Source organism: Myotis yumanensis, unplaced genomic scaffold (assembly GCF_028538775.1).
Source record: "Myotis yumanensis isolate MYYU_CA2020_CCGP unplaced genomic scaffold, mMyoYum1.0.hap1 SCAF_11, whole genome shotgun sequence".
Taxonomy (NCBI): domain Eukaryota; kingdom Metazoa; phylum Chordata; class Mammalia; order Chiroptera; family Vespertilionidae; genus Myotis; species Myotis yumanensis.
The window spans coordinates 44,868,301-44,881,240 of NW_027223762.1; positions in this window are offsets into that span (position 1 = coordinate 44,868,301).

The following is a 12,940-nucleotide window of genomic DNA, read 5'->3' on the forward strand; positions in this document are numbered from 1 at the left end:
GGCCTCCCGGACAAGTCCCCTTCTGCCCCCCTCCTTAAGTCCATGGACTCCCTGAAATCATATGAAAAATGTTGTCTGTATATGTGTGTCTGTGTTTTTCTGGGGTCCGGGGGGTGGTGGTTATTTTATGGTTTTCATCAGATTCTCAAGGCCTTAACAAAGTTAAAGGACCATCTCCCAGGTCATGACACCATTGGCCAAGCTGAGATGGTGCCACTCAGCAGCAGCTCTCTGCCTCGGCCCACCTGCTCTGTGGCCAGCCCCTGGACTTGCAGCTCCTGGATGCCGTGTCATTTCTCCACACCCTGGAAGCTGAGCTCTGTGCATATTTGAAGACACTATCAACTCTCCTGCTTCACAGCTCACAGATGCTTTAGGCTTCTCCTGCTTGGTTCTGGTCTTGGCCTGTAAATGTGCCTCATTCATCCCTGGTGGGAGGACTCCCTTCACCCCCTTTGAGCTCCAATGAATGATCCAGCCCTTCCCATTTGATGTTTTCAGTTCTACTATCCTTGTACCTCACTTCCTGGCCTTCACACTTAAATACCCCTCTGTTTTTGGCTCTGGTCCCTGATCCCTAAACTGTTACCTTCAGCTTGTCACTCCTATCATTGCCTGCTGCTACCCACGTTACCTTACTGAAAATAGAGCCAGAAAGAGATGCTCATTATTGGCTCGTATGAGCCAAGAGAGCTCTAGCACAGCACTGGCCTAACCCAACAGGAGGAGGTCCTAGAATTCTCCCCTGCAAGCCCAGGAATGCATACAGTCAACACACATTTTTAGTAGTCTCCTTTCAAGACATGCTTACTCACGTATGTTAGGTAAGCTCCTATTCCTTCCTCTATAAGAAGCGAGAGGGCGGAAGTGGCCCTTGCCTGAGGTGAGAGTGGGGATGGCTTTTTTAGTCTTTGAGTGACGTAGACCTATGCTCTTTCCACGCAGTCACTCAGAAGTGACACAAGCTCTTTGGAATGGAGGGGTGGATGCTAGAGACAGTCAGGGCCTTGAGGATGAGGGGAAAGAGTCTTTAGTGTGAAAGGATGGAGCTGCCTGCCCATTGGCTGAGTGGTTCGGAGAATGAGCTTCTCAGCAGCAGCAGTCGGGAGAACCAGACTCTTCTGTCCTTTGCTGGGAGCCACATGAGTCCCATGAATTCACATTCAATTCTAGGGAGAAAAACGGCCACCCTCAAGATGCCTGAGATAAAATATTTTCATCTGCAGTGACAGGGAGTTCAGGTTAAATTGATTCACAGGAATAAAGTAATGGTTTTTTGGCCCCTGTGAGTTTGTAGGGAAACATTCATGTCTAATGTAACATCAGCATTTCTAGAATTAGCTGAGTCTGGATGTCTACATTATGAACTGGCCTATAGACTGAGGGAACAGAACTAGCTGTAGAAGGGTAGAGTTGAATGGCTTCTTCTAAAGTGAAGAAGCCATTTCTCCTAAGGTAGCTTCTCCCAACACATAGCCACGAAATTAATCTTTTATCACACTTAAAACCTGTAGCCTCTCAGATTTACTGGATTTAGGCAATTTGCCCGTGATTTCATCATCCTATATAATAAAAGCCTAATATGCTAAGTGTCTGGTCATCTCGTTGGCTGTTCAACCAATCAAGGCATAATATGCTAATGATATGCTAAGGCTACTCAACCACTCGCTATGGTGTGCATTGACCACCAGGTGGAAGATGCTCTGACTGGTAGGTGAGCTTTCTTCTGGGGCCCAGCCAGTGAGGACTGAGCGAGATGGGCTGGACATGCCCTGGAGCCCTTCTGCAATCCCTCCCTGGCTGGCCAACCTCCTGTTTCCCCGATTGTGCACTGGTGGGGTCCCTCGGCCTGGCCTGCACCCTCCTGCAATCCAGAACCCCTTTGGGATGTCGGAGAGCCAGTTTGTCTCGATCCTGCAGGCCAGGCAGAGGGACACCACTGGTGCATGTATTTGTGCATCAGGATTCTAGTAATACTATAACTCATCATAGATTGTGATCACCTTGCAATTCCCAGGTGTCCTAGTTGCAAACCAAAGTGTCTGTAGCCCTGGCATTCTCCCACCTCACAGGACACCAGCATCTGCTAAGGCCATGCTGGGATGTGACAGACTGGGAAAAAACAAGGTCACTCCATAATCATGTCTGCACACAGACAAAACGGGAATATTGTCCAAACCACAAAAATGACCCGGCATCCACCTGTTCTGGCTGGAGGAGTGGCTGCTGCTGCTTTACCTGTCCAGCATCATGTTAGTTGTCCTTTCTTGATGAGACTTAGTAAGACACCTAGCCATAGAATTACCCCACTTCCTGTCAAAACCCCACCCAGAGCAAAGCCCTGCTTCCTTAGAGCCTCCTACAAATGCCTACTGCAAGCCCTAAGTTCCTTCTAATAGCGTCTTCCTGAAATGTCCCACGGTTCCCCATGTGTTTGTAATATACATTTCCATAGTCATAAAATGTATGGAATAATACACACAGAACTGTTAGCAATGGTTATCCCTGATGAATAATTTTTACCTTTAAAAAATATATTTTTATTCATTTCAGAGAGGAAGCGAGAAGGAGAGAGAAAAATAGAAACATTGATGATGAGAGAGAATCATTGATTGGCTGCCTCTTGCAGACCCCACACCTGGATCAAGCCTGCAACCTGGGCATGTACCCTGACTGGGAATTGAACTGGGGAACTCCTGGTTCATAAGTAGACGCTCATCCACTGAGCTGCATCAGCTGGGCAATTTTTACCTTTTTTAAAAAAAACAATATGGATGGAGAGAGAGAGAGAGAGAGATGAGAAGAAATGAAAAGAAAACAAAGGAGAAGAATGAACTGTGAGTGATGATGACATTCCCAGGGGTAATGGCTCTAAACTAAGTGTTGATAGTGACTTTATTGGACGAACTTTATTTTCTACAATTAATTTGCATTACATTTGAACATGAAGAAAAAGTTATTTTTAAATGTGTGGAAATCATGATTTTTTAAAGGAAAATGACTGTTTTTTATTGTTTTTTCCCCTCCCTTGACATTCCCCTGGCCTCCCCTACCCCTCAGTGTTTTATGTCCATTGGTTATGCTTATATGCATGCATTAAAGTCCTTCGGTTGATCTCTTACCCTCTCCTCCTGCCCCCCAATCCTACCCAGCCTTCCCACTATAGTTTGACAGTCTGTTCGAGGCTGCTCTGCCTCTGTATCTATTTTTGTTCATAAGCTTATAATGGTCTTTATTATCCATAAGTGAGTGAGATCATGTGGTATTTTTCCTTCATTGACTGGCTTATTTCACTTAGCATAATGCTCTCCAGATCCATCCATGCTGTTGCAAATGGTAAGAGTTCCTTCTTTTTTACAGCAGCATAGTATTCCATCATGATGATGTACCACAGTTTTCTAATCCATTCATCTACTGATGGGCACCTAGGCTGTTTCCAGATCTTAGCTCTGGTGAATTTTGCTGCTATGAACATAGGGGTGCATATATCCTTTCTGATTGGTGTTTCTGTTTTCTTGGGATATATTCCTAGAAGTGGGATCACAGGGTCAAATGGGAGTTCCATTTTTAGTTTTTTGAGGAAACTCCATACTGTCTTCCATAGTGGCTGCACCAGTCTGCATTCCCACCAGCAGTGCATGAGTGTTCCTTTTTCTCCACATCCTCTCCAGCACTTGTCATTTGTTGATTTGTTGATGATAGCCATTCTGACAGGTGTGAGGTGGTACCTCATTGTTGTTTTGATTTGCATCTCTCGGATGATTAGTGACTTTGAGCATGTTTTCATATGTCTCTTGGCTTTCTGAATGTCCTCTTTTGAAAAGTGTCTATTTAAGGTCCTTTGCCCATTTTTTGATTAGATTGTTTATCTTCCTTTTGTTAAGTTGTAAGAGTTCCCTATAGATGTTGGTGATTAAACCCTTATCGGTGATAACATTGGCAAATATGTTCTCCCATGCAGTGGGCTTTCTTGTTGTTTTGTTGATGGTTTCTTTTGCTGTGCAGAAGCTTTTTATTTTGATGTAGTCCCATTGTTTATTTCCTCTTTTGTTTCCAATGCCCTAGGAGCTGTATCAGTGAAGAAATTTCTTTGGCATATGTCTGAGATTTTGTTGCCTTTGGATTTCTCTAGTATTTTTATGGTTTCCCGTCATACATTTAAGTCCTTTATCCATTTTGAGTTTATTTTTGTTTATGGTGTAAGTTGGTGGTCTAGTTTCATTTTTTTTGCATGTATCTGTCCAATTTTCCCAACACCATTTATTGAAGAGACTATCTTGACTCCATTGTATGTTCTTGCCTCCTTTTTCAAATATTAATTGAGCATATTGGTTCGGGTCGATTCTGGGCTCTCTATTCTATTCCATTGATCTATATGTCTGTTCTTGTGCCAGTACCAGGCAGTTTTGAGAACAATGGCTTTGTAATACAGCTTGATATCTGGTATTGAGATTCCACCTTCTTTGTTCTTCTTTCTCAGGATCGCTGCAGCTATTCGGGGTGTTTTTTTATTCCAGATGAATTTTTGGAGAGTTCGTTCTAGGTCTGTGAAATATGCCGTTGGTATTTTAATGGGAAGTACATTGAATAATAGATTGCTTTGGTTAGTATGGACATTTTAGTGATGTTGATTCTACCAATCCAAGAACATGGTAAGTTCTTCCATCTTTTTATGTCTTCCTCTATCTCTTTTTTCAACGTCCTGTAGTTTTCTGAGAAGAGGTCTTTTAACTCTTTAGTTAAGTTTATTCCTAGGTATCTTAATTTTTTTGGTGCGATGGTAAATGTGATTGTTCTTTTTGTCTCTCTTTCTGTAAGTTCACTATTGGTGTATAGAAATGCCATAGATTTCTTGGCGTTAATTTTGTATCCTGCTACATTGCCAAAGTCATGTATTAAGTCTAATAGTTTTTTGAAGGAGTCTTTATGGTTTTTTTAAGTATAATATCATGTCATCTGCAAATAAGGACAGTTTTACTTCTTCTTTTCCAATTTTGATGCCTTTTATTTCTTCTTCTTGTCTAACGGCAATGGCTAATACTTCCAGTAGTATGTCCAACAGGAGTGGTGAGAGTGGGCATCCCTGTCTTGTTCCTGTTCTTAGGGGAAGTGGTGTTAGTTTTTGTCCATTGAGTATGATGTTGGCTGTGGGTTTGTCATATATGGCTTTTATTATGTTGAGGTATGATCCTTCTATTCCCACCTTGCTGAGAGTTTTTATCAAAAATGGGTGTTGGATTTTGTCAAATGCTTTTTCTACATCAATTGATATGACTATGTGGGTTTCTTCTTTCAATTTGTTTATGTGATGTGTCACATTTATTGATTTGTGGATATAGTACCATCCTTGCATCCCTGGGATAAATCCTACTTGGTCATGGTGTATGATCTTTCTGATGTACTGCTGGGTCCGATTTGCTAAGATTTTGTTGACGATTTTGGCATCCATGTTCATGAGGGATATTGGCCTGTAATTCTCTTTCATAGTGTTGTCTTTACCTGGTTTTGGTATGAGGGTGATGCTGGCTTCATAGAATGAGCTGGGAAGTGTTCCTTCCTCTTGAATTTTTTGTAGTAGTCTGAGGAGGATAGGTTTTATTTCTTTGTTGAATGTTTGTTAAAACTCCCCTGTGAAGCCGTCCGGTCCTGGGCTTTTGTTTGCTGGAAGCTTTTTGATGACTGCTTCAATTTCTTCCATAGTTATTGACCTATTGAGATTTTTAGATTCTTCCTGATTGAGTTTTGGAATGTTGTATTTTTCTAGGAATATGTCTATTTCCTCCAGGTTGTCTAGTTTGTTGGAGTAGTGTTGTCCATAGTATTTTTTAACAATCATTTGTATTTCTGTGGGGTCTGTTGTTATTTTGCTTCTATCATTTTTGATTTTGTTTATTTGGGTCCTCTCTCTTTGCTTCTTGGTGAGCCTGGCTAGAGGTTCATCAATCTTGTTTATCCTTTCAAAGAACCAGCTCTTGTTTTTATCGATTTTATGTATTTTTTTTGTCTCTATGCCATTTATTTCTGCTCTAATCTTTATTATCTCCTTCCTTCTGCTCACTCTGGGTTTTTCTTGTTGCTCTCTTTCCAGTTCTTTGAGATGTAGAGTTAGATGATTTACTACCATTTTTTCTTGCTTTTTGAGATAGGCCTGTAGAGCTATAAACTTCCCTCTCAGGACTGCTTTCATTGTGTCCCATAGGTTTTGGATTGTTGTGTTTTCATTGTCATTAGTTTCCAGGATGTTTTTAATATTTTCTTTGATCTCAGTAGTAACCCAATCAATATTTAATATCATGCTATTCAGCTTCCAAGTGTTAGAGTATTTTGGGTTGTTTTTTATTGTAGTTCATTTCTAATATTATGCCATTGTGGTCTGAGAAGATGCTTGGTATGATTTCAATCTTCTTGAATTTGGGGAGACTTTATTTGTGACCCAATATGTGGTCTATTTTTGAAAATGTCCCATGAGCACTTGAGAAGAACGTATATTCCTTGGCTTTGGGGTGAAATGTTTGAAGATGTCAATTAAGTCCATCTGATCTAGTGAGTCCTATAGGATTGCTGTTTCTTTGCTGATTTTTTGTCTAGAGGATTCATCCAGTGATGTCAGTGGTGTATTAAAGTCCCCTACTATGATTGTATTTTTGTCGATCTCTCCCTTGATATCTTCCAGGAGGTTTTTTTTTAATGTATTTGGGTGCTCCTGCATTGGGTGCATATATGTTTATCAGGGTTATATCCTCTTGTTGTATTGATCCCTGTAGTATTATGAAGTGGCCTTCCTTATCTCTTGTTATGGCCTTCACTTTGAGTTCTATTTTCTCCGATATAAGTATTGCTACCCCAGCTTTTTTTTTTTCATTTCAAAAATACCTGAAAGTTATTTTTCTACCCCTTCACTTTCAGTCTGTGTGAGTCCCTTATTCTGAGGTGGGTCTCTTGTAGACAGCAAATATATGGGTCATGTTTTTTTTTTTATCCATTCAGCCACTCGATGTCTTTTGATTGGAGCATTTAGTCCATTTATGTTTAAAGTTATTACTGAAAGGAACTTGTTTGTAGCCATTTCTATTTTTTGTGCCTGTTTTCTTTCTTAGTTTTTTATTTCTTCTTTTTACACCAGGCCCTTTAGCATTTCTTGCATTTCTGGCTTGGTGGTGATAAACTCCCTTAGCCTTTTTATGTCTGTGAATCTTCTTATTTCCCCTTCAATTTTGAATGATAGCCTTGATGGATAGAGTATTCTTGGATTCAGTCCTTTGCTTTGCATCTCTCTGTAAATTTCTGTCCATTCCTTTCTGGCCTGATGTATTTCTGTTGAGAAATCATTTGGTAATGTAATGGGAGATCCCTTATATGTAACTTTCTGTCTCTCTCTTGCAGCCTTTAAGATACTCTCTTTGTCCTGAACATTTGCCATGGTAATTATGATGTGTCTTCATGTGGGTCTTTTCGGGTTCACCTTGTTTGGGACTCTGTGTTTGTGTGACTTTTTTCTTCCCCATCTCAGGGAAGTTTTCTGATATTATTTCTTCAAATAGGTTTTCTAACCCTTGTTCCTCTTTTTGTTGCTCTGGCACCCCTATTATTCATATGTTGTTTCATTTCATGTTGTCCCATAGCTCCCTTAGACTCTCCTCCTGTCTTTTAACTTTTTTCTCCAATTGAAGTTCAGTTTGGGTGTGTTTTGCTTCCCTGTCTTCTAATTCACTAATTCGGTCCTCCGCTTCTCCTAGTCTACTCTTGAAACTTTCAGTAGTGTTTTTTATTGCAGCTATATCACTCTTCATTTCTTTTGGTTCTTACATAATTTATTGATTTTTTCTTCCGTTTCTTTTTGATTCTTAAATAAGTTGTTGATTTTTTCATCCTTTTCTTCTTGATTCTTGCATAAGTTGTTGATTTTTTCCTTCATCCGGTTTATGCATTTTAGGACCCTTAATCTGAATTCTTTTTCTGTCATGCTGATGCCTCTGTTTCACTTAGCTGCTTTTCTGGCGAGTCCTCCTTTTCTTTCCTTTGGGGGTTTCTTTGTCTACCCATGTTTGATCTCACCAACATATCTAGATGTTGAGTTGTTCAGGGGGTGCTCCTTGGGTGGCAGTGGCTTCTCTGGTTGTGGTTGCTCCTTGACTGGTTGTGGTAGCAGCTGCTCCTCAGTTGGCAGCAGCTCCTCTGGTGGGTGCTGTTCACAGCTGTGGTGGCTCCTCTAGCTGGTGGGGATGATCCTTGAGCTTCCTTCACTAAGATCTTCAGTTCCTGGCCATTCCAGCTCAGACTTCCCAGGATGAGGGACTGGATTCTTGGAATGCCCAGGAAGGACTGAAAGCCTGCTACTACCCAGAGAACTAAGGTAGAGTAAGTTTATGGAAGAGGAAGCAACTGAAAAAAATAAAATAAAAAGTTCCTGATACCTGAGTTATCTTCATTAGATGCTGAAGAGCAATTTAAGGTACAGCATAAACATTAACTCTGATGGAGATGACTGTAAAAAAAGCATATTTCAGGCAGAGTGAAGAGTTGAGTTTGGGTCACCTTGAGTTTGAGAGAGCTGTTCTATAAGGGCAGATGTTGCAAAAACAGTTGAATATGGGAATTTGAAGTTCAAGCAAGAGGGCTAAGGATAAAATTTGGGAGTTGACAACATAATGGAAACTTGTCAAAGCAGATGCCCTCCAGGCTGCCAAGCTTTCTTCTTAGTTGTCAGAGGCCCAACCCTGAAATTGCCAAATGTTTTTGAAAGGTCGATGAGTGCCATGTTTAGGTTTCATTGTTCCCTGCATTGCTGAAGCTGCTGCATCCCAAAGCTCAAGTTTGCCTTCTCTTTGGGGTCCCACTGGGATCAAATAGTGTGTATGATCCATTGCCATTGCTCACTGACTGAAATAGGGGCTTTGAGGCCTGCTATGATCTCTTTGACGATTGCATCATTGTCTAACCATATTAAAGTATTACAATTTAGCCAAATGCAATTTTCAGGCATTTTTAGCCAGATTTTACTGCTTTCTGATGTTTAAGATAGAAAAGTTATTTTATAAGCAACCTGAATTCAAAATAATGGAGATACTAATTTTTAAACCCAGCAAATTTTATATACATAGATTGCACACTTTATTTTTTTAAAATATATATTGTATTGATTTTTTTTTTCTTTACAGAGAGGAAGGGAGAGGGATAGAGAGTTAGAAACATTGATGAGAGAGAAACTTCGATCAGCAGCCTCCTGAATATCCCCTACTGGGGATGTTCCCGCAACCGAGGTATATGCCGTTGACCAGCATTGAACCTGGGACCTTTCAGTCTGCTGGCTGACATTCTATCCATTGAGCTAAACCAGTTAGGACAGATTGCACACTTTAAAGCATTTCATTGCAACAGTTAATTACACTGTGTAATCCATAGTTTTTGAATTGTTGGTTCAGTATTTGGCTCTTGAGAAAACTGGCTTTTTTGTGTGTTAGTTAATCCTCACCAAAGAATATTTTTCCAGTGATTTTTAGAGAGTGGAAAGGAGAGGGAGATACACACAGAGAGAGAGAGGAACCTCGATGTGAGAGTGACACATCAATTGGTTGTCTCCACATGTGTTCCCCGACCAGGGCCAGTGATTGAGCCTGCAACTGCGGTATGTGGCCTTGAACAGAATCAAACCTGGGACCCTGAGTCCGAAGGCCGACACTGTATCCACCGAGCCAAACTTCCTAGTGTGAGAACATTGGCTTCTGTGTGTGTGTGTTTTTTCCTCCTAGAATCATTTTCAAGAGCTTGCTTTATGTTATAAATTTGAAGCTTTAAAATTGTTCTTTCTTTTTCTATATTTAATTTCTTTTTAAGTTACAAAGCTTTTAGAAGCAGACCCAGGCAATTCTTGGATCTAGATAAGCATTTAATTTCCCCTTTGAGCTGTTTAATGATTTTATAAACATTTTACGCTACTCTATAGGGAACACTTAGTTTTTCATTTGCTCATATTTTTAAAAACTCAATTTGTGCCTTTGGGTAAATAAAGGACATAATGTATGGAATATTTTCACAATACAATGATTTAACACACTACTCTTGATTTAACTACTCATGATTAAAAAGTCCATAAATAAAAAAATAACATCCTTCACCAAATGGACCAAATTTTGAAAAGCCATTTTATCAAAGAAGATATATAGATGGCAAATAAGTGCAAGCAAAGGTGCTCAACATCATTGGTCATTGTGGAACTGCAAATTAAGCCACAATGAGAGAGTGCCTCTGACCTATTGGAAAGGCTAAAATTAAAAACACTGACCATACCAAGTGCTGAGAAGGAGAGCTTGAAACTTTCGTACACACTGGCGGGAATGTAAGTTGATATAGCTATTTGGAAAGCACTTTGACAGTATCTTAAAAACTTAAAATATACCTACCATGTGATTTAATCATTCTATTCTAGATATTTAACCAAGAGAAATGAAAACATATGTCTGTATAAAGAGTTTAGATGAATGTTTATAGAAGCCTTATTGTAATAATAAAAAACTTGAAATAAAAAATAATGTCCATCAACAGGTGAATGGATAAACCAATCGTGGCATATTTACACATTGGAACACTACTCAGCCATGAAAAGGAATGTAATATTGATACATGCAGCAACTAGGATGAATCTCAAAATGCTAAGAAGTTAGATAAAAAAAGAGTACACATTATAAGTTATCACACACACATCTTTATTTGTATAAAATTCAAAGTTTTCTATTGTGACAAAGGTAAGATCAGTGGTTGCCTAGGCACTGGAACAGGGATGCAGAGAGAAGGATTACAAAAGGACACAGGAAAACTTGGGACTGATGGATATGTTCATTATCTTGACCGTGGGAATGATGTCACAGGTGTATTGGTATGTGAAGACTTACCAAATTTAACACTTTTAAGTTATATATAAATTATATCTCAGTAAAATTGTTTAAAAAACTTAAAGACCATCTCTAGGAAGATTATGGGATATAAGACAGGTATGGCTGAATTAGTTTTCTAAGCTGTCTTTTTCTGTGAGGAGCAGCTAGAAAAACAAAGGGAGAAATCTGTTAGGATGAACTACCCTTCGTCTCTCCTGCTTGGACATGTTTTCGGAAATACATGTTGTTATGAATCTTTCCCCATGGCTTGGGGCAGATGGCCGGCACCTGCAGAAACAAGATAAGAACTCCTCTCCGCCTAACCTACCTGTGCACTCCCCTCCCTTGACCGACTGGTGCGCCCACCTGACCCTACATGGCATACTTTTACCCTACATAGAGAACCTAAGCACCCTCTCGGGCTGACACTGGTCTTAGCCTGCTATGACAAAATGCAATGAAATTTTTAAAGTCATACTTTTATTGATTTTAGAGAGGAAGGGAGAGGGAGAGAGAGATAGAAACATCAATAATGAGAGAGAATCATTGATCGGCTGTCTCCTACACACCCCACACTGGGGATCAAACCCTCAACTGGGCATGTGCCTTGACCAGGAATAAAACTATGACCTCCTGGTTCATAGGTCTATGCTCAATCACTGAGCCATGCCAGCCGGGCTATTTGTTCTTTACATATTAAAACTCTACATCAAATCTGAGAATAAATTTAATGTTATTTCATAATAATTATTATTTGCCAAGAAATTGTTACTAGTATCTTGGAATGTTATATCTTACAGAAAAGCAAAGTTCTTTGTCAGTTGTTTTATGGTCAAGTCAATAAACATGCTATTTTAAGATTATCATTTATTCCAGATATTAGGAAGCTTATTTATTTCCCTAGAATGATTTGGTAAATTATATCTACATAAGCAATATGGAATCATTTATATTTCTCTCCCTACCTGATTCCTTCAGAATTTAACAACTCTTAATGAGTGAATATTATCATTCTCAGGGTAATGTGTTTGTTTGCATAAATCCAATAAGAATCCATTCTCTATAAAGTCGGGTTCCTATGGGTAGAAACAAACAGGGCTATGGGAAGAGAATGGGGAGGCTCAGGACTGTATGAACCGAGAGGAAACGTTTGGCCTTTGGGACCAGGAGCACGTGAGGAGCAGCTGCTCCCTGTGAGCTGGGCATTTGGGACTTGCTGGGGGAGAGACAAGGTCTTGACTGACTGACAGTCATTGAAACCACTCGTCAGAGGCATGGGCGCAGTCAGCTGGGAAGGCAAGTGCTCATCTGTCACATGGAGGGCTTTGCTGCTCTCTGACACTGGATATTGCCTCCTGCCCTGGTGCCAGGAACTAGGGGAGAGAGCACTCTGGGGCCAGAGTAAGGCCAGGAGTGCCAGACACAGGCAGGGAAGGAGCCAAAGAAGATGACTCTGGTATAAACCTCAACCAATTGAAATGCAAAGTAAATCAAAGAGAAGGAAGCCAGACAGATGGGGTAGGAAGCATGCATAAACTCAGTGCGTCTGTTGTTCCACATCAGGCACCTCTCCTGAGCAAGCCAGCAGCTGCTGCCCTGCCACTCCTGGGAGGCAGGCTAGCCAGCCAGAGGTGAGAGCCTTCTCTCTCAGCGTTGGACAGGCCTGGGTTCAAGTCCCAGTTCTGCTACTTTACTTACTAGCTGTGTGACACTGGCAAGTCCCAGCTCCCAGCCTGCCTCTTTATCCGTAAAAAGAGGATAAGGAGAGTATGGGGTTTATGGAAGGATTTGAATGAACCTAGGTGTGTAACATGCTTGGTCTAGTGCCTGCTCATGGTTGACATTGGATATATATGTTTTATTTAAAAAACATTTAATTGATTTTACAGAGAGGAAGGAAGAAGGATAGAGAGTTAGAAACATCTAGTAGCTGCCTTCTGCATGCCCCCTATTGGGAATTGAGCCCGCAACCAAGGTACATGCCCTTGACCAGAATCGAACCCGGGACCCTTCAGTCCGTGAGCAGATGCTCTAATCCACTGAGCCAAACCGGTTAGGGCGACATTTCA